Here is a 27,165-nt window from a genome sequence, read left to right on the forward strand (position 1 = left end):
AACCTGCACACCATCTCCACAGGGGATTGAATTCCAAGAGAGAAAAGGGATATGAAAGAGAATTGCATGTGTCTATATTAATAAGAACTGGACAAAGTATGGAGCAGTTTAGGAAAGAATATCTAATCTTTAAGTACCATTTCATACCAAATAATCCATGTTTCATGGGCTTTCCTGCACATCCTTAGCAGTGGCTGTGAACTGGCTGTTAAAAAGATACTACCTTAGTGTAATGAACACTGGCCCACAGGAGTTTGCTTATGTGGGGGCAAGCATCATGCTGGGATAAAGGATTAATTGAGGTCTTTAGAATTCCCTTTGATCTGCACCAGAAATACCCAATATAATACCTCTGACTTGATTATATTTTAAACCTCAGTTCCTCAAGCATTTGGATTCTGCACTGTCCTCCCAAAGGGCAAATGCAAGCTCAGTACTTTTTGGGGTTTTGCTTGTATCAGCTCCTTTATTTTAATACCACTTAACTATTACCTGGCCAATTTGGTGCTGCTTAGTGTACCAAAAAGTTGGTGTTTTCACTTGGAGAGAATGTCATTTGAGATAACTCCATCCATCACTTTGGCACTTACCCAAAAGATACAGCTAAATCTCTATTAAAGCATTTGGGCTTTGGAACACTAATCTTTCACAGATCATTTCATCAAAAGGCTCAAATGACTAATTGCTTGTAAAGAGGATGAGCCAAAGCTTCTGGTGGGTATATGGGCATGTATATAAGAATTAGCTGTATGGGATTCTCATGCTTTCACAGGAAGAATTCTAAGGCTCTTCTTTTGCAAAGAGTTGAACATAGTTATGTTCATGTGTGTTTACATGCCCTTAGCTGTTCCAATAAAGGAAAAAGGGGGGAAAAAAGTCTCAATGGAATATTTTCAGTCAGATCTAATAAATTTTTTAAAAAAAAAAAAGAGAAATTACTGGCTTTACAGCTCTTCAAGGTTTGCAAGCAGGTGTATTCAAATCAGTCACTTTCTGCTACAGGAAACTATGCATAGACTTGGGTAAAATAATTAAAAAAAAATGTATATATGAGGAGAAAAGAGTTCAACAAGTAAAAAAGGTATCTTCACTTAAACTTTACAGAAATTAAGGAATGGTCCATAAAACATCATTCTTTACCTGTGTTCAAATTCATCTATTTAGGAGCACATCTTCAGTGTTTCTTACATAAGTAATAGAAAGACCTAAAATGTTACTCTCCATTCCACTGGGTAGAGATTCCCTTGGTGCTCTTTGCTACTTTATAAATATACTTTATTAGTTAGAAGTCAACAAGTGGCCCTAATGATACTTGTTTTTCTATATAAACGAGAAGATAGATATCATCTGCACTTGGATGTATGTACTCACGTAATGGATATGTTCCCTTTCACAGTGCTTGCTTACACAGGACATGCTCTCTGCATGTAAACACATATACAGGCAGCAGTGCACAAAAGGTGGAAGCAAACACATGTAGAGGGTGTTTTTGAGACACCAACTGTTAGAGCTACAGCCTTTGGGAACCTGGCAACCCTACACAACACCTGACTGATCTGTTTTTGTGATGGAAGTTCTGCCCTGGTGCCTGAATGTGAGATTGGTGTCTGCTTTGCATAGACAGGTTGATTATGATCACAAAAACAATGCAATGTATTTACGTGTGTGAGTATGTGCATAATAATGCAATTCAGAACACATACACTGCAATCTTTCTGTAAAGCTCTTACCACGTGACTGGGAGTTGATATACCTGTCACAGGAATGCACTAAGCATCACAACATATATTTTCTGAGTGCTGCACTCGGTGACAAATAAATTAAGAAGGAACTAGTCCTGGCCTCATTGTGGTTGTCATTAAAGAAATGGTTCTCCTCACTAAGAACAGGAAAATTGCCAGTATCTCCCATGACTTGTTGCTAGTCAAAGGTCTTGTCCTTGATGTGGGGCATCAGGAAAGTAGGGGAAGTTGGGAAATAATTCCTTTAAATTATTTTTAGAAAACATGAAGTTGAATTGCCAACTTTGATGTCTCTTCATAAGGGAGAAATCCTCAAAGTTGCAGGAAATGCATTTGCCTTCTGCAAGGAGAGGGAGTCAGAACCAATGGAGACTTGTACCACCTCCATGCAACTTTGCATCTCTTCTTTCCAAAGGGCCTTGTAACTCTGTCTGTTTAAGGGCAAGCCTGCAGATGCAGATGTAGAGAGACATCCACACTCCTAGTCAGCAGAGTGTAAACCATTCAATGCCCTTCCGACTGCAAGCTGTCATTTTTTCTGTTCAGAGTGAATGAACTAATGTGAGGATTGTGTTATGTTCTACTGGAGCATGTAGTCCATCTGAGGGCGTTTGTTTCATACCCTGATAAATGGCATGAGGAGATATGAAAATATTTAAAGGTACAAGACCAGCTGGGATAGGTTGGGAGTGCAGTGCAGAGTGAAAGGAACCAAAATTAGTGCAGTCTCATTCATACCAGCTTGTGGGAGAGATCTCTACCCCAAACCTTGGGGACAGTTGTTTGCAGTAGACCAAAACAGAGCAAGAACATGACTTAACAAGCCATGACTAAGGGTCTGCTGGTCAGGTTTGCTCCTGGGCCTTCTTATATTTGTTTCTTAGAACACATATCTATAGTATCCTCATCAGACCTTGTCCAAGCCGCTGTGTCTTAGACATGACATGAGCCAGAGAGGTATATCACTGTCTACACCTCAGACTGGAGATACACCTTCTGCCAGTCAGATGCGAAGGCATTTGAGACACAGCATTGTCTGTTCTTTGTCTGTCCCTCCATGAGGATGCACTTATGCTTGTGCACGTGGTCTTCTTGATGCTACTCTTGTGTCTGGGGTTCTCAATTCTATGCCTTGGTTCAATTCCCAAACCAAGGTTTGAACTAATTCCTGAGCGTACTCATACCTCACTGCACTGAGTATGTGCACTGTCTACGTCTTTTAGGAGATCGTCAAGAGAGATTAAGGGCTTATTTTGAAAACTTTGCCTTCACACATGGAAGACTATTCACCTTTAAAGCATTTCATGGTGGGCTGACCCAGGGGTAGCAGTTGTCTCTTACATTCTCTTCAGGTCTCACTGTAATTCAGGCAAACTTTAAGATGACTTTAAGACTACCTAAACAACTCTTTTTTGAGAGTCTTGAGTTATTCAGCTTTGCAGACTAATTAAGACCTGTCAGACCCAAATCTTTCCCCTGCAAGGCTTTCAGGTGTTTTGTTGTTACAGGATTTCTGGCTCATAGAATCATAGAATTATAGCATAGTTTGGGTTGGAAGGGGCCTTTTAAGGTCATCTAGTCCAACTGCCCCCAAGGAGAGACAAGACCATCTTCAGCTAGATCAGGCTGCTCAGAGCCCCGTCCAGCCTGACCTTGAATGTTTCCAGGGATGGGGCATTTACCACCTCTCTGGGCAACTCATTCCAGTGTTTCATCACCCTCATTGTAAAAATGTCTTTCTCATATCTAGTCTGAATCTACCTCTTCTAGTTTAAAACCATTACCCCTTGTCCTATCACTACAGACCCTACTAAAAAGTCTGTCCCCATCTTTCTTATAAGCCCCTTTAAGTATTGAAAAGTCACAATAACATTTCCCCAGAGCCTTCTCTTCTCCAGGCTGAACCCCAACTATATCAGCCGTCCTTCAGAGCAGAGCAGAGGTGTTTCAGCCCTCTGGACCCACTCTAACAGGTCTATGTCTTTCCTGTACTGAGGACTCCAGAGCTGAACCCAGTACTCCCTCTAAGAGCAGAGTAGAGGGGCAGAATCACCTCCCTCAACCTGCTGGCCACGCTTCTTTTTATGCAGCCAAGGCTATGGTTGGCTTTCTGGGCTGCAAGCGCACATTGTCAGTTGTTTAATTCCAAACTGGAGAGCTGTCAGTCTCACTGCACCTGAGGTGAGATTTCATCCTTTGTCTTTCCTTGCCCTCTTCCCTGAAGCCACAAATCCCCTCTGCTTAAAAGCTTCAGGTACCTTCCCTCCCTGATGTTATGGTAGCCACTAACAGCCAGCCTGGGGTCCTGCTCCCAAGAGCTATTCCTGTAGTTCCTTTGACTCAGGTGTGGTGCAGTGGTCCCACAGCACAGATCTCCCCCTGCAGCTGTCTCCAGGCTGTCTACCCCTTTGCTCCCATGAAGGCCAGCCAGCTTCCCTCCTGCAATACAGTTTTTCTGCAGGCTGCTCTGACTCCCTCCCTAATGCATCTGGTAACTGACACAAGCCTTCTGATCCCCCAAACTACCAAGATCACTTGTAAGGGTATGGGGGAAGATGCTGCTAATCTGTCTCAGGAAAGCCTGAGTCTGACTCCCCTTGCCCTAATCCTACCCCATATCCTAGGCAGTCTGTTCTGGGGGGTTTGTATTTTTCTGCATTCCAGTTCAAGGATAGGAATGAGGCAAAGTTTTTTCTCTGAAAAGGCTGACGACCAGACTCATGGGCATAGTCCGAAAACACTTTGTACACCAGCAGTTCTATTACTTATACACTTGACGGTTGCACAAAGGTTACACAGTTTCAGATTTCTTAACCATAACCCTCTCTGGGAATATGGAGCCAAATTTTTGTCCTTAGCAGATCACTAAACCCCCACAAAAGTCAATGAAGTTGTGAGACTGGCATTTGACCTACTTCCTATTATTGTTTTTTATTAAGAAAGTGACTTCTCAGGTATTAGGTTCATGTGAATTTCTTTATTTAAATACACAACCAAACAGCAGAAGAATACAAAAGTAACTTCAGGAAAAACTACTCTTTCTATGCTGCTGCGGATCTGAAGAAACGCTGGATATGTGCCCAGAGGTAACTTCAGACTTTTAATCAAAATTGGGTCCTAGAGCTTACGAAGTTACTCAAGCTTCCCTAATGAACGATGATTTGCTTACGTGTTCCTTGGCAGTGAGATAACAAGGCTCCTTTAAACAAAATGTATAGCAATATTGTCCTAAGTAATGGTCTTTACAGTCCACTGTCATTATATGCTGAATTAACTCTGTAGAGACAACTTGAGGAAACACGTGTTCAACAAAGTGGAGTGTAATGTGTGCGTCTTTGGGCAACATATGTATGGTAGATACCTGAAGGGAGTGTCTGTCAGTTCAGTAACAGACCCTCAAATAAGAACAGAAAAGTTCTTGGATCTCTAGGGCTTCTATACTGCTATTTATTTTCCATCAGTGGTACATATCTGTGTAGATCCTGTCACTATGTTTGTGTAAATGAATCTGTGTGTGTCTCAAAGAGAATAAAGTAAAGGGGAGTGTGAATCTCCAAAGACCCCCAGGTTTAGAAGGGGCAAATAACTGGTGGTGTGTTTTTGAGTGACCCTTGGGATCTATCCCATACCACCCTTCAGGACACGTATTTCCAGTTATTTCTGACCACCCTGCTTGGTAGCTTTCATGTTCTTTCATGCATTGCCTAAAGGAAAAAGATTATTCAACTATTAGGTCATCTTGTACAAGTGCTTTTCTTTCTCAAGAGTCCTCTTTTCCAGAAAGGTACTTCAACCAAAATTGTAGCAGAGATTCCTAAAGGATGAGATACTGTTGATAAGCTTACAGCCAAAGCCAGCATGGCCCAACACTGTGTCACACCATAACAAGAAAAAAAGGCAAATTTCTTCTGCAGTTGTTCTACGTGGCATCTTTATAGAAATTTCCTGACAGATTAAATGGTAAAGTTTTTTTCTCTGCCTTTCCAGTGCTTGCATTCACACAAATATTTCTGTACCATCAGCTATTGTGGCAACAAAGCTCCAACAAAGATGGTTATTCTGGGGGAAAAAAAAAAAAAAAAAAAAAAAAAAGTCCATTTAGATGTATGATTTTGCCAAACACATGTCTGAGATACCAAAGACCTTCTATCATCAAGTGAACATGATATTGCCAAAAAGTTAATTCCTGCTCTGCCTTTTAACCTCACAGCAATACCACTTTAGCCTATGATAGCTTTAATGTTCAAACACTAAGAAGAATCTTGTGGTGATGCTTCAGGATGTGGGAAGTATCCAGTTGGTATCATTCCTCACTCTGTGTTGATCAGGTATCATAGTGCAACTTGTAAACTCATTTTTGTGAGAATTTTCTTGCCCTCCTGTTGGCTTTGGAGATTGGAGTGGCTGGGCATGTTGTGGCTGGTCATCCATTGTTTAGGGGGCCAATACTGGCAATCAAATTTGTTTTCTTTCTCCCTGGTTGCTCCACCCTGGCTGTGCTATCTGTCATGGAATAAGCTGGTTCTGTGTGGACTGGGGTTCCTGGGAGCACTGTCTCTCTCTGGGGTGGGCAGGAGCCCTGGACGGGTCCTGACACTGAGACCCAGCAAGACATGCATGTCCATCTGTTCTTCTCTCAACTCCCCCTTTCCTCTCACCTACACACTGCTTTCCCCTGCAAGATAACCTGGATGTTCAGGCCGGCTTGTCTTTGAACTAAAAAGCAGGTACTCTTTGCTCAGCTATGGTTTGCCTTTGTCCTGCAGGTGGTTTCTAGTGCTGGGTGGTGATCCATCGCCTTTGAATCACTTTTTCCTAACTGGTGTCACTGTCTGTGCCTCCACTCAGTGCATCAGTAGTGGCTTTTCCTTGGTGCAGGTGCACACTGTGATTTCACCATCATAATGTTAGTCTTGGACCATGGAAGGTTTTGTGTGAAAGCTAATTCTGGGGGGATAGATGGATGGACAGACAGACAGGAAGCTGTGTGAGCAGCAATAGATGTTGTCCTGACACCTGACTAGGGGCAAATTTTTGAGTTTTTTTTCAGTGCCCTTAGGGCACTAACAGATCTTAATAGCCCAGACCAGCCTTGGCTGGGTTCCCACACACATCCTCTGCCAATGAGCCCAGGAGCCCTCTTTAAGTGCAGTCCTGGGTCTTCAGTTCTTGCCTGAATTATGTTGTAGGCATATTTGTACTCAGTTCTGTCTCTGACATGGTCTCCTAGGTAGACCTCCAGCTCGTCTGCTGCTGCTTGTGACTGGACCCTGGAATGTCCTCTGGACTGATCCATCAGCTTGCCAATGTTCTGGTTTGAGTGAGTGGTGGGGGTTTTTGGTAGCAGGAGAGGGGGCTACAGTGGTGGCCCCCTGTGAGAAGCTTCTTGAAACTTGTGAGGAGGAATTGCAAGGAGAACATCTGTGTGAACACCAAGGTCAGTGGAAGAAAGGAGGAGAAAGTGGGGAGGTGCACTGGAGCAGAGACTCCTCTGTATCCTGTGGTGAGACAGCAGGGCCACCCCCCACCACCACCCACAGAGGTCTACAGTGGAGCAGGAACTGATTTATGACCTGTGGGGGGCCCCACACCGACCCAGGTGACTGTGCCCAGTGAAGACCAGGATCCCATGGGAGGAAGGCCCCACTGTTGTAGTTAGGTGCTGGGAGGTTTGCAACATGTGGGGGTGACCCACATGCCCGTGGAAGGGACTCATGTCAGAGTTGGTTTGTGGAGGACTGTCTACTGTGAGAGGGGGACTGCGCTGGAGCAGGTTAAGATTGCCAGAAGTTTCCCCTGCCTCGAGGTGAAAGAAGCAACAGGACTGACCACATCCTCCATTCCCTGCCCCCCTGCACTGCTGGGGGAGAGGAGGTAGAGATATCGGGAACAAAGCTGAGCCTGGGAAGAAGGGAGGGATGGGGGAAAGTGTTTTCAAGATGTGGTAATGCTTCTCATGGTCCTACTCTGTCTGTCAAGTGTTGTTAGTGTCTGTATTAAATTTATGTTCCTTTTCTCTTCCCCTAACAAATCTGGCTTTTGCCTGTGACTGTAATGGATGAGTCATCCCTCCCTGTCCTGACCTCCATACCTGAGCCTTTTGCTTTATTTTCTCCTTCCCAGTGCTGGGGGTGAAGTGGGGAATGAGAGACTGCCTGGTACTCTGAGCTCAAACCACAACAGCCCTATAGGGGATTATCACTGGAGCATGTTATCCCTACCCTGTTCATGCCCTGTGGGATGCACCCTAGCTGGGAACGGTACTGCTTGCACTGGAGTCACCCTTGGCTTCTGGCTTATCCTCTCTCATGAAGCAATCCTGCTCTTGTAGTCATAGATCTTGGCAGGAATACTCATTTGAAATTTTGGTAGGGGATTATCTTGTGTGCTCTTTGGTTATCTAATTTTAGTGTATCTTGTTCAAAAAATGCAAGTTGTGCTTATCATAAAACAATTTTTAATCTCTACTCTTCCCTTGTACAGTAAGTAGGAGGGTCTGGAAGTAGAAGCAAACAATGATGAAGATGATGGTCCACCTAGGTTGCAGGTGTTGCCAAGGTTAAGTGAGTAACTGAGGTCACTTGGTTTGGTCAGCCTGGAGAAGAGAAGGCTGAGGGGTGATCTCGTGTCAGTCTACAACTTCCTCAAGGGGGCAGTGGAGAGGGAGGTGCTGATCTCCTCTCTCTGGTGACCAGCAATAAGACATGAGGAAATGGAATAAAGCGGCTTCAGAGGAAATTCAGGTTCAACATTAGGAAAAGATTCTTCACTGGAAAGTTGGCTGGTCACTGGAACAGACTCCTCAAGGAAGTGGTCATGGCACTAAGCCTGTCAGAGTTCAAGGAGCATCTGGATGACGCTCTTATTCATATGGTTTAGTGTTAGGTAGTCCTGTGATGAACAGGGAGTTGGACTCAATGATCCTTATGGGTCTCTTCCAACTCGAGATATTCTATTCTTCTATGATTTGCAAAGCCCAGGACACTTCCTAGTGTCTCTGTGGAGGCAATACTGTTATAGGAACAAGGCATTTCCGTGAGGAGACAACAGGGTATGGAAGGCCACATTTGCTGATCTAACTCTAGTCATCATTTTAGAAAGACAGAGCAATTTTCAGCCAGTTGGGTATGAGGAAGTGATGCTGCTTGATGATTGGCAGGACTTCTTGCATGCTCTTTTCCCAGCTTTGGCTGCCTGCAGATGGGTCGGCTGTACTGCTGAACAGCCAACATGGTCTCTGACTGTGGGTGGAATAGCCCAATAGCACAAGAGAAGGTACACTGTTGCCTACTGCTTAGACAATCGGAAAAAGGGCATTTCAACACACTGGCTTATGCACAGGGCCTCTGTAGCCTTGATAATGTAGCCAATTTCCTGTACTGCAGGGCAAAGAAGGGTGAAAGGAGGAGTTGAGTATCCTGCATGAGCTATCTGTAGACCTAAGCTAATAGTAACCATCAGCAGCTAAAGCAAACAGGGGTCAGTGAGCTTTGCTCTCTCCTCCCCCAGCACTGAATCCACAACCACAGCTTGGAACATGCTGTAATTGTTAGTCATCATATAGGTAGCAAATTACTAGGCACCTTAAATAAAGAGGAAAGAAAAGGGCATGTACCCTCAGAGGTCAATTTGTAAAGCATGATGGCCCTTGGTCCTACAGAAGGGCTCCGAGCTTCATTAATACAGGTTACTTTGGGGTGAGCTGCTCTGCAAGGAATTTTCCTTGAACATTCTGTAGGCTTCAGTGATGCAAATACTGGGTTAGGTGTCCCCTGAGCAAGGAACGTGTCAGTGGCCATGTCTCAAGAGGCAACCTAAACCTTAACCCGTATCTAGGTGATACCAAATTCATCCAAGAGCTGTGGAGGTGATGGAATCTGGTTTACTGTGGTTTTGTCTTGCAGTGGTGTTCTCTGCTGTCTAATTGGATGCAAAACTCCAGTTGTTTCCCCAGAACTAGAAAGTTCAGGACACTTCACCCTCTGTACTCAGCCAGGGCATCCATGCTGTAGCATTCTCAGTGGGAGAGTTCATGGGGGGTTTTGCCTCTATCTGCTTGCCTATTTGCCTAGCTGGAGGAACTTAAAATATCCAATGCAGCCACATCTTTGTTATGTTGGACTGGTGGGCCACCAGGACCAAAGGTTACTGGGAGGAGACTGACTCAAGTTATGCAGACACATAAACATATGCATACAGTGTGTGATTACATTAACCTCATTGCCTTAGGAAACTAAGCTACAAGTAGCATGAAATGTAGTAGGATTATATGAAAAGTGGTATTTTCCTTACACAGCAATTGAGTTCACTTGGACAACAGGTGCTTCAGTGATATCTGAAGATATACATATATACAGAGAGAGAATTATCAGCAGAACCAAAGGGGACAAAATAAACCCACCTTGAAATTATACAGAAGTGACTACCATATTTTTGAAGTGTGGGTGTGCTTGTAATACAATATACAGACACAAGTGTACTGAGCACTCGGTATAATGTGAGGTATGTTACTTAAGTAGAATCACTTTTATTCTCTTTGCAGAAATAAAGAACAACGTATTCAAGATCTGTGGCAGAATTATTACCTAGCAGAGTACTATCCTGGCTACAATGGACAGCAAGTCCATCCACAATGTTTTCTTTTGAAAGAAATGGAATCAATTTCAAACATCCAAAACACAACCATCTAACCATGGCCAAGCTGATTTGTCCTAAGCATCCCCTTATGGATGATTATAGGCTATGTTTGGCTCTGCTCCTTGTTTTGCATGGAACAAGATGCTGCGGCTGCTCCTCTAACCTATACACTGTCGTAGTGGTCACGATGTGGTTACAGAATTTCCCACTGCTCCAGAGCTGTTGTGTGGATGTTAGATTAGGGCAAGATGCTGTTCTCAATGCTCAAGTTTTGCCTCATGCCAAGGCTATTTTTGGGTGAGTTGCTCCACAGAGAATTCCTCCCCAGCATTTGATAGGCTTCGATGGTGTAGGAATTAGGTTAGGTGTCAGCTGAAATCTGCAATCCTGTCTGGTGTAATTGTAAATGACCGAGGTTAAGCTGTAGGTGGCAAAAACCAGCTACTTAAATTCATCGTGACTTGTACAACACTTGGTAGGTAGTAAAATAATAATTCATAAAAGCAAGGATGGCAGTGTTTAGTTCTGAATGAGTATCTATGGAGCTATTTCTTTTCTTTCAAGTTTAAGTATTGAAAGCACTAAGTACTTGTGCACAGCTGAGTTCATTGTAGACATTTCTGAAAGCTGCTATGAATATATTTACCACTCCAAACTTGAGTAAGCCTCTGGTAAGTGCAAAATATTGTCAAGTCTGTTTTGCATTCTCTCAGTTAATGTTTTGATGTCTGTCTTCAGCTTTATGCTACCACAGAGTTGGCAAGGCACAGGCAAAGCATTTTTTCCCAGCTCCCAACCATATCATAAACTCCACAGGCTTATAAGCAGTATTTATTCTGGTGGCATTCTCTAATGCAGGAAGTAGAAAGATGCCTAACAAGGAAAAGAGAGCTACAGCTCTCAAAGATAAATTTAATACAAATAATTGTTAATAGAAAAAAAATTTACTATAGTGTGGAAGAAAAGTTTCAAAGGCTAACTGGCCACAGATTGAAATCGTTTTTGTATAAAAGCTGATTTGAACTGTGCACAGCAATCTGACTCCCTGCTTGGGACTGCTGGAACTGAGCAACAATCCAGGGATATTCCTCAGGGAACCTTTCTTGGCATGCCCTGCACTCAGCCCCCGCCAAATCCAGCCTTCACAGAAGTAGAGAAAGAAATAGTATAGGGGCATCTCCTACAACACATTCCTTGTAATTGTCCTACAAGTTAATCAAACTCTATGCAGGAGGTGAAGAAGCCTCTGTGTGGAAGATGACAAAGAGCATCCCCAGGGATGAGGGATCACAGTCCCTTTCCCTCCTCCCCCTTCTCCCTGTATCTGTACAGATAAATCTGAATCTGGTATTGCAAGCCACACACATTCAAAACTCTGTCACGCAGAAATAGTGTGATTGGTTTGTGAATCGTGTCATCTTAATAAATATGGGCTCTGCTTCTTCATCTGTTGGTGGTGCATCTACAAATCACCTTTTCAGGCTTTTTAGTTTGCTTTTTTTTTTTTCCCCGTCAAAGGAAAAGGGATTTACTTTTCTTATTTATTTATTTATTTGACAGTCATTTCAATATCAATTTTTAAAGTTTTCCTGAAACACTGATGAGCATGGCATTTTCTTTAAAAATATGTTGATTGGAATTCTCTGTTAAACCAAGGTAGAGGACTTCAGAAAGATACCAACTATCACAGGTTTCACATGAGAACAAGTGTTGTCCAAACTATTATTTATAAACACAGACTAAGAGAAATATGAAGAGTCCAATGAATAGCAAAAGCACAACCTTGATAACAGGCTTCAGAATTAGACAGGCTTCACAAAAGGATGCCAGACAGCAAGATAGAAATCAAATCATTCCCTTATCAGATGAGAGCATTATAAAAATGCCCTCAAAGAGCTTCAGGACCCTGGAGTACTGAACACTCTGAAAACTTCAAGGTTACAAGAAATCTGAGGAAGTATTGAAAACAATTGTAGGCTGTGCAACCAAGGTAAAAGTAGTTAGGGGATGCTCTAGAGGTCAAAACTCCTTAAAGCAAACTGCATAGCCAACCTGCAAAAGCTTGACTAGGAGAATTCTGTCTTCATATGCTGCAGACTCAGTAAACAGACCATCTTAAATCAAGATTTAATTTGTACCCTCTGAGAGTCACTTATCTCAGTTGAACTGTAGTTTTGGATTGAACGTGGAAGTTTTATCAGTTTGTACCACTTGAATGAAGTCTTTACCCATACAACTGGCAGGTGCTTCTGCAGGGTTCAAATCCTGCTGTGGAGAAGAAAGACTCTCTTGGGTCTCATGGGCTCTGGTTCAGGCCCCAGAACAACTGGGAAACTCATTTGCCTGCTGTCCTTTCTCAACCTGAAGAAGCCATGATAGGCAAGTATCTCTGTCATCCCAGAGCTGTGCAGTTCAGAGCAAGACCACCAACACTCAACAGATGTGTCTGCCTTACCACAACCTTTTCAGCAAGAAACCAAGTAAGAATTAAATTTTCTCGATGGGGTGAGTAGGGCTACCAGCAAGTCCTGTGCAAAAGCCGTAAGCATTCTTTATTCCTAATTCATACAGCTTGGCTTCTGGGAAGCAAATTATTAGTCTGTACCAGTATGCAATCACTTTTTAACCAAGTGACCAAGGCTTCTTTTTTGTTATTTAAAAATTCAGGCCTGGTAACGAACTATAGTGATTCACTGGGAGCCCTTTTCAGGTAAAGGTCTCAAGTAGCATCCTTAAGATTTCACAAAAACCTTGTGAGGTAAGAATTAATGACTGTCTCTACAGATGGGTACATTTTACTCTGGGAAGTCAAGAGGCCAATTTCATATAGGCAGTTAGAACCCCATGGCACCCATGTACTTTGGCAAACATGGGCCACAATGTTTTGCCCGCAGTGGGAATTTGGGGTGGCTGGTGTTCAATTGCCCATGTGTCTTGCCTGCTAGCCATATTCTTTAGCCATTGGGCTCTTCTGCCTGGAGTGGCTGAGTGCTGTGGTCAAGGTGTACTGCAGGCTACTGCATGTTTTGTGTAAGAGACGGGCTTTGGCTACAAGGCAGCCTGGCTTTTGTTTGCTTCCTTCTTAAGACTGCTTTTTCCCTGGTCTCTAGCTAATATCTAAGAGGTTATAACAACCTAGGCCGTGAACAGAGTAAAACGCAGAACTCCCAATAATAGTTACATTGGACTGAAAAATGCTAGCTTTAATCCTTTTTGTGTGTGTCTCTGCATTTTCCAGCATCTATAAAACCTCATTGCTGGAGTATTAAAATACAGCAGATGTCGGTCAAGCATTTCTACAGACTTAAAGTCATGCTTCCGTAACTGTCTGTTCCTCCCGGAGTGAGAGACTGGGGAACAGCAAAGCTTTCTTGTGAGTTTTATGAAGGCAGTAACCCTCGTGTGAGCTGTTTTAAAAGTGAGCTGAGTTCTCTGTTGAGATGCTTAGCAGGGAAAGCCTCTGTACGCAGAGGGCCAGCCCACTGCAGATGCCTGTGCTCTCCTGCAGACATTCCATCTTTTGGAGTTTGTGGGCTTAGTATTGGATCTGAAGTCATTTGGGAATGTATGTTCTGGTTTTGGCAAGCGTGTTTAAGTCCATCTCACTTGACTTCTTGTGAGTTAGTGTGTATGAATTGTCTACTTGTGTTCTTTGTACCATATTCACCATCTGATTTCTTCTCATAGTGCCTTAAGCAACTCAACTAGTTATCACATTTGTGCACACATATGTTTGAGGGAAGATTTATGTTTTCAGATACAAATACTAATCCATTCATTAAATGCATTTACAAAAAGAAACAGGAAATTATTTTGTGCCAAGATGTGAGCATAAGAACTATTGCTGGATTTGATCACTACTTTTTTTTTTCTTTTCTCAAAATCACAGACATTTTATATTCCTATATAGAAAAAGTCAATAATATTTCTGGAACATGTTTGATAGTTCTGAAGCAGACTGAACTCTTAGAGGATTCCCCTTTCCTTATCTTTTCCTACATGGCAACGTGATGTGCTCTCTTCAGGCACTGTTCTCATATGTACAAGTTGAGTCACCCATTCAGGGAACAGAAGCCACGTTCCTGTGCTGAGTCACACTGGCCAAATACAGAGTGCCAAGCATCAAAAAACACAGAGGAGCCTTTGCTTCAAAGAGCTTTTGGAAATGGAATGTTTCTTAACTATTACAAACATTTGTTGAGCAATTCTGACAAATCTGTAAAATTCATTACTATCCTGAGTATAGAAAAAGGACTAGTTCCAAGAACAGATGAACTAATGAAACCTAATTTCCTATAAATTTCAGTTTCATTAAAGAAATATGTAGAAAAACTGTAAGGGTTAAATCTGTTTAATTATTCTGGTCTTTGGTGTTTGAAGAGGATGAGAAGTTCAGTGGAAATCTTTTTCATTACAGAACATTTCTATCTCTCTGAGGGCATTTTCCAGTATCTAACAAGATTCGGTTTCTTCTCAGAAACCAGGTTAAAAGGACTTTTTATTTTTGGTAACTAGCAGTTACCAACCTAGAAGCAGTGTCTGAGGGGTTAGTAGTAGCAGGGAGGGAGGTGTTGCTGAAGGAGAAACTTGGGAAGATCCTGTAATGTCTAATGTGTTGAAAGACAGCAATAAAGCAAGTCAGTGATAAAGTTATTTGCCTGCATATGAAATAAACTTTAAGTCTCTTATAAGTCTGCATAGGATTGTATTATTTGATAAAGCAACAGTTTTATCCAGGGTCAAATGCAACCTGGTAGTTTGCAGAGTAGCTTCCTGTTTGAATATACACAATGAGAAATTAAACTGATTTGTCTGGTTAGGAAATAGCCAAGACCATGCTGAGGTGCTTGAGTTCAGGCATCGATCATCATCTGGGTGCTTTTGGTTTTGTTTTGGTTTTACGAAACTGCTATAAGCAGCTTCTGAATAACTTCTGAACTCGAGCTCTGCTTATGAGGTAGGATAGGTCCAAAGTCACACAATACTGTTTCTGTTCCCAAACAGCTCTGTTCACGCGGGACTGAACTCATATCTGGGCAAAAGTACGGCCCAGGCAGACTAAGGGGAGCAAAGTATCGTAAGCCTCTTCCTGCTGGGATGGAGTAACATTCAGCTGATGACTCTAACCAGAACACTGCAGATGCAGTAATTTGAGCAGCACTGTTCAGTCTGTGCTAACTGGCTTGGCAAGGGCAATTTGAAACAACCTGCATCAGATTGGAGAGGAACCTTGAATGAAGTTTGGAGGAAGGGCTCAGTTCATAGAGAGCCGGACTATCACTAGAGCTATTTCTTTTAAAGAACAGTTTAACTTCACAAGTTTATAGGTGATCTAGCAAGCAATACATGAAACAAGACTCGGTTGTGTACCCCACATGAGCTGCCGTGAGACTTGAAGCTGTGAGGTGTCTGTCAGACAGGGAAGGGGTTATTGCTTGGGTAAAGCTCTCGGCAGAGCTAGCTGCAGTGCCGTGTACTCAGCATATGATATGCCAGTGAGATTTGTTGCTGATAAAATAATAACCTGATATCCTGTGGGAGGACTCTGGAAGTGTGAAAATTATGAAGTGTGGTTCACTTCCCATCTGGAATGAACTATTTTCAGATTGCTTCTAAAATTGCACTTAAAATCGGGGAAGTCTATATTCTCCACAACCGGTTTTTCTTTTGTTTCCTTTCTCCTCCCAAGGCTTTTCATTTCTCCATTTCCAAACACAGCAATTTAAAACTATATGGAAGAAGTCAGGCTGCTGCGGAGAGCATTCAACAAGACACGCTTCTGGAACCTGGCCACCAGCCATGCTGCATTTAGTCTAGCAAGTGTCCTGTTAATTACATAAGGGCTTTAGAGGAGATAGCAGCTATGATAAGTAAATAAAAATCCCAGCTCTCTAGAAAGTGGGAACTGTTTTCCCCTTTTCTCTGCTGGGACTGTAAACCCTCCCCTCTGATGCTGGAGAAGAGCTAGCAGCGCTGCATGCCCGGCAGCATCCTAGGCAGCTGCCAGCTACCCCAAACGGCTCAGCATGCCCGGGAACATCCACGCTAGCCAACGCTGTGCGAAAGGGCTCGCTGGCTGCCTGCGCAGACCTGCACAGCTATTCCAGTGCGCGCTCTGCGAATACCAGCAGTACCACCCAGGCTTCAGTCATTAGCCTAAGGTCATCAGTACATTACTGTGCATGGGAGTGTCTGCATTTTATGTATCACTACGGCTTGTCTGGGTGTGTATGTATTTGTTTGTGTGTTTGCCCTGTAATGATCCAACCTATCTTACATGTATATTTTAAAATATTTTGTAAAGCGAGGGTAGATATCATTATCTAAAGGAAAGTGAAGCGCAGGGTCAGAGGTTACGCCCTTTGCTGAAGGATACAGAGCAAGTCCTTGGCAGAGATGTGACTGAGACACCGGGTTTCTGACACAAAGCCTGCAGTCTCCGCTAAGCCACATTACTTTTTTGACTCTTCTGTGTAGGAAGCATTATGAATTGTAGATTATCTAACGTGCATTCGTATTGTTGTGCTTCAGAAAGCCCCATGGCAATGGAGAAAGGAAAGTGTGTTTCTTTACCTAAGGACCTTTCCCACTATTGCTACTACTTAACACCAAAACCTAAGCTCAGCAACAATTCACATTGACTAAAGCCTGAATGGCAAATAACAGCTAAGAAGAGCACTCGCCTGAGCCCTTTAGCAAATGTTTGATGGAGTGACTGGCCGAGTCCATCTGCATTCACTTCCAGTGACCAAAGCAAGTGGTCACAGACCCAATTATGACCTGGAATGCTAAATCAAAGTCCTGCAGATGACCTGATCTGACAATTAGTCCAGTCCTCTGCTTTTTGCTGCATGTTTGTTTACGACGATTACTCCTTCTTGAAATAATTAGTTTTGGTTAGTATGGCAGAGCTTACTGAAAATCAAGTTGTTTGGCAACTTTCATGTTTTGGATATTTTCCTTCAGAATAGTTTTATTTCCCTAGAATTTTTCAGTAGAACAGAAATGTAGAAAGAATCACTGCTGGGGGTGATGCATTTTGACCATGTTTTCTTTAGGAACAATATTAAAAGAAGTCTAGAAATAAAAATCATGCTTAACCAATAAATTAAAGCAAAATGTCTGAGCAGACTGGAAAGAATATTTTGGAAATTTTTTTAACAAAACCATTTCTGGAAAAATGGAAACAACATGCATTATCAGTACAGTCTCTTCTGCACTTCTCTCAGAAAGCTAAAATTTACATGACAAATGTGCCCACCTCCAAAGTAGACCATAAACTCAAAGAACCAACCAAATAAATCACTTTGCAAGAGACAAATGCTTTCCTTTGGTCTTTTTTTAGATTGCAAGCCCCTTAGGGCAGGGATAGTCTTTACTTTATACCATCTATCGAGCCAACCCACCGCTGAAACTTAAGAAGTAATAGTTTCTACGAGACGTGATTCACATCATAAAAATCAGCTTGTACCCTCTTGTTGACACCTCTGCGTAGGACAGGAACTGAGCAGATATTCAGACTGGATGTTGTTTCAAGTGGAGTTAGTGAGAGAATGTGGTGTAGACTGCAGAATTTGCTCATAAAAATAACATGATTTTTTTTATTCATTTCTCAGCTCTCTTAATCACATTCTCACATCTCATTGTAGATTGTGAACTGCAAGCCATATATGAAATTAAAGCAGTCAAAGAACCTAAGTGTATTTTTGTGATATATCAGATGAGTTAATTTTAACTCTTACTCATCTTTAGGCTGTGTAGTCATTGAACACAGTTCTGCTACAGCAAAAATAACTAAGAGGGTTTTTTTCTCTGCTTCTTTTTTTTAATGTGACGAGGACAGACAAGCTTGAAACAAACTGCGTTCCTTCTCCTTCCCTCTCCACTTCCCTCCCAAAATCAGTTACAATCATAATTCATGAGACTATAGTCTAATGAGTTTGATCTCTTCTTTTGTAGTGGTACCACAGAGACGTTGGACCACTGGGCATACTGAACAGCGCAGAATTTTGGGGAATCTGCTACTTGGGATGAAGGAAGGTCAGACAACAAGTGTTAATGGTCCTGAGTAGCCTTGTCTTTTGTGAGACTCTGCTAGGGTCTGTGAAAGCACCTATGGAGGACACTTTCTTTTCTTAGTGCAGTTCAAAATTGTAATGCCTCTGCATGTGGATGGACTTACGGACAGGTTCAATAAGCTCTTGGAGAAGCACGTTCCTTAAATAACTTGTCAGCATCTTGTTCCTGCAATTTGTTGGAAAATAAGATCAAGAGCTTGTCCTACAGCTGTGTTAACTTGGGCAAGCTTGAATGTAGACTGAAGTGCTAGGCACCGCTTTCCTTATTTTGCTCTTTGTTCTGCAGTGTTTTTCTAATATCATGTATACATTGAGGGAAGCAGAGATTTACATATTCAGTATTGCTAAGATAGTGCTCCACAGTAAAGGTCAGATTCCAAAGCCTTTACTCATGGTGAGTAGGTCCCTCCTCTATGAGTAATGTCTTGGAGACCAGGGAAGCTCCTGGTGAAATGAAGCATTACTTAACATGGGATGAAGCTTTAGAGCCTTTCCCCATAAATTTAGGGACAAATATTGTCTCTTCACCTCCTGTACCTCTGGGTCAATCTCATCCCACACATGCAGATCCTGCATAGGTATGTGTCACATGGGAGTGATTTACACAGCCAACAGCCAGAAACATGGGGCGGCAGCCTGGTATTGGAGCCAAATCAGGGGAATTCAACCCAAATTATCACCCACCTCTAATGGATATCTCAGAGATCTGGCAGTCCCTACACCCCGCTGACTCCACAAGTATTTTCTGTAGCTGGGAAGAGTGTGTGTCCCACTCCATGAGCTCAGGGAGAGAGCAGGTCCTGAGCTGACATTGGGGAAAATCCCTCTCTGCTGCTCTAAACTAGCTCTGGTGGTGGCAGATGAGGGGACTTCCCTCCCCGGAGGAAGAAGAGCTGTTCTGTGTACATAAATACCTGAAAAGCTGGGGAACAGCACCTAGGGACTTCCACTTTTGCTTGCCAGGATTAATTCAGTGCAACAGGAGAGCAGCTGTACTGTGTCAACCTAAAATCAACGCTTCCATGATACCAGTCCTTCCCTGTCCCACCCAACCCCAACAGCTGCTGTGGTGTTAGACCTTTCCTGAGACAACGATTGCACTTGTGTCCCTGCATTTAACATCCCTCAATAAACTTGAACTCTTTCATAAATTGCTCCCATACATCACAATGTTCTGCAGTGATGAGCTCCACAGCAAAGCTGGGCACTGAGGGGAAAAGCACAGATTTGGTAAAATAATGTTGTTGTCGAGTGTGGGCTGTGGGGCCTGCAGGAGATGGCTGGTGACCTCTGCTCTTCTTAGGCAAGTGTCGGCAGCACAACTTTCCCAATGTGCTGGCCCTATCCCCAACAAAACTTGTGTCTGTAGCAACGCCGTTGCTGTTTGGGTGGGAGGTAGTTACCTGTGTTAGCCCCAGATTTATGAAGACATTGCAGTATTTAATTCTTAAGCTTAAAGAAAAGATCTGTGCTGTGCTGAATATGAAGTCTAAACTGCCAGCTTTGAGTAGAGACATATTGGTGAAACATTGGGAGAGAGCTTGCAGGACTTGTTATACTTGTTCTGTGAATAAGACGAGGCTTTCTATTTCCCAGACTGTTGTTCTGACAGATTTTACAGGCACTAAAGTAAACAAATGCCTTTCCTAGAGAAATGCTGCTATTAAAAATGCTCGGGCTGGATTTTTGTTTTAAAATGGAAAGAAAGCAAATACATCATTCCACTCTGATTACAAGTGGCAGTGAATTATTTGTCTGCTTTGGATCTGCCTATAGGCACATACGCAACCATTATGCAGCAAAACCATCCGCATTCATTGCCCTCTTTCACACTGGGCATAAGTGGGCTCCACATCATGGGCTGAAGGGGAGGGCTGAAGCATCTATACCAGATGAAACCATGGAGTTTGCTGCTCACAGCCTCTGTTCCCCCCACCCATCCCACGCATACAAACAAATGGCCTCCCCCAAGCTTTTACCCTGGTTTTAATCCCTCCTAGAAAAAGAAGTGTCAGATGTTCATATTAACGTAGTGGTTAACCAGCCTGTGGTTAGGAACTCTTTACTGGACTGGCTTGATGTATACAGCTCTTGTCACCACACCAGTAATTAAGAGTGAACAGAGCAGCAATGCCAGTGCTGTCTCTCATCGACTTTGCCATCTTTCCATTTCAGGGAGGAAGCTTCGCTTAAGAAGTGAGAGTGCAGCTGTTCCCTCAAACGGCAAACACCCTCTCAGTTATACCAAACCAAAATCATTCTGCAAGGTGAAGATTTGAAGAGTATTTAGCATTCCTAAAGCCTGCGCTGGGTGTAAAGCACCATGTAGTTGTTATTCTTAAAAATTATTTAGCTATTTCTACTTGTTATCCCCATTTTACAGAGGGAAGGTTGGGCTCAAGCAGATTTACAGCTTCCAAAGCTCTGGCTCCTACATCAGCATCTAATTTTTCAGGCCACACAGAAGAATTTACTTTCTTTGGGAAAGATTTTTTTTTCCTTTCTGCACTGATAAGCTGCACAGGTCTCCCAGAAAGGCAGTGACATGCTCCCACTTGTGTTTTTGAGACTTTTTCATTGTAATTCTTATTTTCCCTTGCCACCTTCTCTCTACATGGGTAAGCCTGGTGTTCACGTATGGTCAATTTTCTGGTTCTTAAGAAACTGCAAATGAAATGAGACCTCCTTGGTTTCCTTTCCTGAGGGAAGTCCGTGTGAGCCGGCTGCTGACTCTGCAGGGAAGCCCTCTGACTTCTGTGTGGGCTTGTTCAAGTAGGTCTGGCTTCTGTTGCGCTTTATGTTAGCTTCAGGGGTGAGATGCAGAGATAAAAACAAAGGTCAGGAGCAGATCTGTGAATGACAAACATCAGGATTGTGGAGTGCATATGCCTCTCCCATTAGCCGTAACAACTTCAGTAACCTTGGACCACACTGATGTCCTGATATAGTCTCTTTAAACTTAAAAAAAAAGCCTCGAGAGAGCATTCAGACGTACTGCAGTGTGCTCCAATTCAAATCGGGTCATGGAGTTGCACTCTCTAAACCTGTCATTATTCCTGAGGCGCTAGCGAGGACATCAAGGGCACATTTCAACTGTTTCAAGTCAGGCAATCGCAGCTTCTTGCCAGCTCCCATTTTTTTAGCCTGGAAGCAAGATTCATGCAGTCACTCCGTCTATCGGTCCCTGTCCCTGTTAACGAATTTTAACCAAATTCCACAGAAGAGTGAGGACCTTGCAAGCCTTGTGCAACCTGGCCATAGGTAGAAATGAGAGGCTGCAGCCTCAGCAGCTATCTTTCTGTTGCCATCAGTCCCCACGGCAAATTAACGTGCATACATCCCCATACTGGCTGCGTCTCATCCAGCCGGTGTTGGAGGGCATGAGAGGGTATTGCAGATGACAGGCAACAAAGGGAGAAAGCCAAATCATTTGTAGAAAACCAGTCTCCAGTATTTCCACTGCTGAGAGGCCCAGGCATTTGTTTTCCTTCTCTGCAACCACATAGAAAACAGGCAAGATTTTAAACCACTCATCCATTTGCAGACTCGTCTGCAATTCCCACAAGACCCTTGTCTCAAATTAATAGATTGGTCAAGGCACATAATGAAAAAGCACTTGCTCACCCAAATAAACCAGAAAAGCCTAAGTATCAGCTTGCATGAGCAAGCGCTTGCTGGATGAGCAAGGGCTAGGTAATGTAGCATGAATACATGAAGGAAGAAGATTATTGAAGTTTAAATTGATAAAACCTTGAGGAAGCTTGAGTCATTGGTGATAAATTTCTGTCTTCAGAGGAAATTAGTTTTAAAGGAAAAGGAGCTGGTTTAAAATATATTTAAAGTATCAAATTGCATGTATTTATGCCAAAGTCACTTTCCCACTCCCACAGACTGGGAATAGAAATTGTGGTCCTCAGTTGCCTCTTTGAAAACTGCAGCATCAGTTCTTTTACATTCAGACAAGCAGTGAGGTCAGGAGGAAGCAGGTCTGGAGAAGTTAATACTCTTGTGCTGGGTCTCATTTTTTAAATGAATGGGGTCTCTAGTCTGCAGAAGTGGCTGGGAAAGGAAGTAATGCATAAAATCAAATGACAAGGAGCTTGTAGCTTGAGGAGCTGCTTATGAAGATGGGATGATGGAGAATGTGAAGTAGCCTACCCAATCTGACCCATTTCAGAAAAAAAAAAATGGCAGGGGACAGGTCACTTTATCCTCATATATCCCTGGGCTGTTTTATGGTATGCTTCCTATTGTACCAGGATATTGTGTTCTTACCAGCGGTGCAGGATATCACACACTGGTAGCTGGGGGGTCTGATGGAGGTGGGAGTGTGCACACGGAATTGATTAGAGGTTCACGTCCTCTCGGCGGCAAGTCATGTGGGGATTTTAAGGTCTGAACCTGAGTTTGGAGAAGAGGAAGCTGCGGAGACAGCTATATCTTAATTGCCTCTGGAAGGTTTACTGAAATGCTCAGAGAATTGCTCATCCATCTGAACAGAAAGGGAGTACTGCCATCAAAGCTTCTGGGAGCTCAAGAAGTAAATACCAGGGAGCTGAGATCAAACAGATACCCTGAGGTGTGCTGGGGACCATGTTATAAATAGGAAGGAAGAAAAAGATCAGAGCATTCAGGTGATCCCTCTCAACCCCTTTTTGTAGCCATATTTTGACAGCACCTAAAATGTGATGTCAGCCCTTGATTGTCTGGTTGGCAGATTAACTAACTTTCCCTCTATCCAGTAGCGGCACCTGATTTCTGAGGATGCAGTGGGCAACCCTGGCTCCTGCCCTGCCCCTGTCCTGGTACGTGCCACTGAACCGGCTCTCTGCAGAGCTGCCTGACTGTTTTCAGCCTGTTCTTTTCATTACAGGTCCTATGTATGTTTTGTATTATCCATGGGTTTACTTCATCTCGCTTATCTCACAGTATCACTGGGTAATGGGAAGTGCTTGGCATTCTCACCCCACTGCCATTTTCATATCGAGTGGTTTTCTAGGTAACCTGTGAAAGACTGAGTTTGTTTGTGTTCTGGGTTTGGGTTCAGCCCAGTCTGGAAACCTCAAATACTGAAGTTGGGATCCAGGTCCAGTCTTGCCTTCTAAAGATCAAAACTTCTGTAGGAACTCAAATATTTGATTGTTGTTTCTTTTTTTCTAGAAACAGCAGATTGTGGTCAAGGGTATTGGCAAAGAGAAAGTGAAGCAAGGGTGTAAACATAACCCATTTGTAAAAGCATTTTGGCATGGATCAGGAGTGTGCTTTTGAGGGTGATCCTCTTTGTGCCACGGTCTTGGGGTGCACAACCTGCGCTTCTTCCAGATGGAGCTCAACTGAAAGATGCCCTCCAGGGGCACACACAACATACCCCAACCACTCATTCAGTCCATAGGATCACACTAGAGGCAGCCTGAACTAAAATGTCCAGAAACACATGCAGTGAGGATGTCAGGGCCTCTGTACCAGCTGTTTTGCTTTACAGATCCAGTCCTCCAGCGTCACGTTACTTGCCCAAATCTCAGTTTTCAATATCGTACATTGTTGCATTGGCCAAACTGCCGTAGGGCCGTACTCAGGGGCATTTATATTGGCTCCTCCTCATTAGAAAATAAAGATGCCATTGCTGGGAAGTCAGGCACTGTGTGACCTCTCTGGTGCCCAGAACCTACTCTTCTGCTCAGTCACGTTTGGTGACAGTCTCCAACACACTGCAGAAAACATCTACTTGAGAACGATTTTGGAAGCTAAAGCTATGATAAAGGGAAAAAGGCAACTGGCTGCCTGGCTATGTCCTATGGGATTTGTTTCAGCACGGTTGCAATATCTCTGAGAAATAGGTTAGATTAATCATATTGAATTGCCCAGCCTTTGCAACATATGTCTTTATTATTTAGCTATGCAATGCTGAATAAAATGTGATAGAATTATTTTTAAGCCTTATGACTCATTTTGTTTTAAATAAAAATGACCTGTGGTTAAAATGCTTTGGGGACACAACCTCAAAGTACACGACAGAAAAATTCTTTTCCTATTCTTTTCAGTGACAGCCTTGCTATTGGGCCAAGGTTTCATGTGGAAAATGTAAATTATTTCAATGGCATATCTCTGGAGTCACAGAGAAGCAACAACCAATGCAGTGTCTATAATTGTTAGGGTACTTACTGTCTTACGAGGTGGGAGAAAAGAACTGATGGCCATCTTTGATTTTTTTGGCTAGAAAGGAAAACTTGCCTACTGAGAGACTCTAGTTATTGAATATGCGCATGCTGAGATGAGTACGAAACAGAACTGCTGACTTTGAAATATTGGGAAATAGGTATGACCGTGTCTGTATTGGTCAATCATGCAGGGAGTGTTCCCTGCACATTGTGCTAGATCGTCTGTGCTATTCATTTATGCAAACAGTGCCAGGCTAGGCTGGCTAGTATTCTCCCAAACACGGTTTGAGAGGTAGCAGAAGCCAAGGATTACTCCTGGTAGGTAGTTTGGATGCAGCCACACTGGTTTGGAAGCTGAGAGAGTTTAACATTTTGATGGACACAAGCTACTCTGTGGCAGGTCATTTACATGCTGAAGAATGGTTCTGAAAATGTTAAATTTACTTATATAGTCAGCTTCTGTGTGTCTTTGTTTTTAATTTGAGTAACACATAGGAATTCATGCAGAAAAGTGAGTTAAAGCAGAGATACTTCAATAATGCAAAATAAGGAGTGGATATAAGGGAAGGCTGACTTCTTTTATATTTGCTAGCCCAAATAAGGACTGGTAGCTGAAGATGTTTAGGAGAATCATGGTGTTGCAATCTCCTATCATTCCTATCTGTGTCCGCTTTGGATGCAAACAGTAGGAGATGGCTGAATCTGAAGAAACCCCCATTATCCGCACCCTTGATGCAACTCACATTCTTTGTGCGTTGACTCAGGGTTATCAGCTTTCCTCACTGTCTCTTTGCCATAGATTTTGCAGCACTACAAACTCCTAAGGAGACAGTCCTTTTTTTTGCTATATTTGCACATGGTATTGAACTTCAGGTGGGAGATCAAAGGACTGTACTAGGAAGGGATGGGATGAGGCAGCATAAGCACAACCAGCCCCAGCCAACCATTACAGCTGAGCTCAGCTTTGTGGCACTTTTACTCTTCCTAAGGCAAAGTTCAGGGCATGGGCTTGTGCCTTGTTGTCCCCCTCTCTTTGTCACTGTGGACATACAGGGACTATGACAGCCTATGCAGTGGGTCAGGAATTAGGTGAGCAAAGCTATAAAGCCCCTTCTTTGCTTGTGCAGAACAGATGGTGAGAGTAATGCAATTAGCAGTATTAGTGTTTATAATCAGACACCAATTATTACGAGTCACCCATCTTGAATAACTATATGGTATGATCTGGTGACGTTAGCTTTAGTTCTACTGACATCGGATTTATTGACAGCATGTTCAAATTGTATTTGCTGCAATCATACAGAGATGTATGATTTCTGGTTGAGCAAAAGAGTGTATGTAGAACAATAATATGAGCATAAGTCACACTACAAAGTACAGAAACAAGGCAGAAGCTTGTTTCTATGTAGGAAGCTACTGCACTGTTTAGTAACAAAGATTTTGGCTATAACGTACCTCATTCCATCACAGTATCAGTCCTTATGGCCTTACACATACAAACTGTAAAACTTACTTAAGTAAGACCATGGCAAGAAACACCTGTCTTCAGGATTTGTTAAAGTATGTGAAAAACCACAGTAGTCCCTTCTTGATGTTACAGACACCAAAGCGATGGATGCTTTAAAGCAGGAAATGTGTTCCACCCTTCGAAATGATCAGATGGCAATGGAGATGCCATATTCCCCAGCAGTTCAGAAGAGATTTTGCTAGAGAGGAAAGAATAGCTATATGAAATTATAAAACTGCATACTTTTGTCAATATAGTATAGTTATTCCCATGATACCCTGACAACATTGTTCAGTTTACGTTATGAATTGTAACGTTTATCTTGACTGAAAGAATTTGCAATACCTTTCTTTTGTTTTGTGGTATTATTTTAGATGCTAATGAAAATGCACAAAGCAGCTAATTTTTTCTTTTCAGCTTTATACTGGACAAAAATTGAGGGTCTTTGCAAAGAGGAGCCATAATTCAGAGGATAATTAGCAGTTTCTCCTGTGCAATGGGTGGCGTAGGATCTTTGGGTACTAAAATCCACTACAGCCTCAGAGTTTTTATTTTTATATTTATTTTTTGTTGCCTACTTTCATTAGTGAATAAGCTGATGCTGAAAATCCCATCAGAGTTTAAAACATTTTAGAAGTCTGTTTCTGAGTTAAGTGAACATTCCCCGGAAAATGCGACATTGAACCTGGTGACTGAGATGACAGATAAAACCTGGACATAAAAAAAATAAAAAAGTGTAGGAACCCTCCTGAGATAATACCATGGTCACGTGTTGAAATACTGACTGTGCAATTTACGATAATTAAGGTTTAATTCCAGCACCTGTGTGTGTGCTGGTTTTGTCCTTTCTAAGTGCTGTTATACAAACAAACAAACAGTGTTCAGAGCGAGAGAATCTGAGTGTGTAAAAATTGATAAATTTTTATCAGGGACACTCTCTAGAAGCAGCATGATCGGAGGAGGTTTAAATACAATGTTTAGAATAAATAGCTCTTGAGTGATAACCCTAGCTCTGCCACTAACACTCTGCCCAAGGCAAATTA

This window comes from Strix aluco, chromosome 1 (genome assembly GCF_031877795.1).
Source record: "Strix aluco isolate bStrAlu1 chromosome 1, bStrAlu1.hap1, whole genome shotgun sequence".
NCBI lineage: Eukaryota > Metazoa > Chordata > Aves > Strigiformes > Strigidae > Strix > Strix aluco.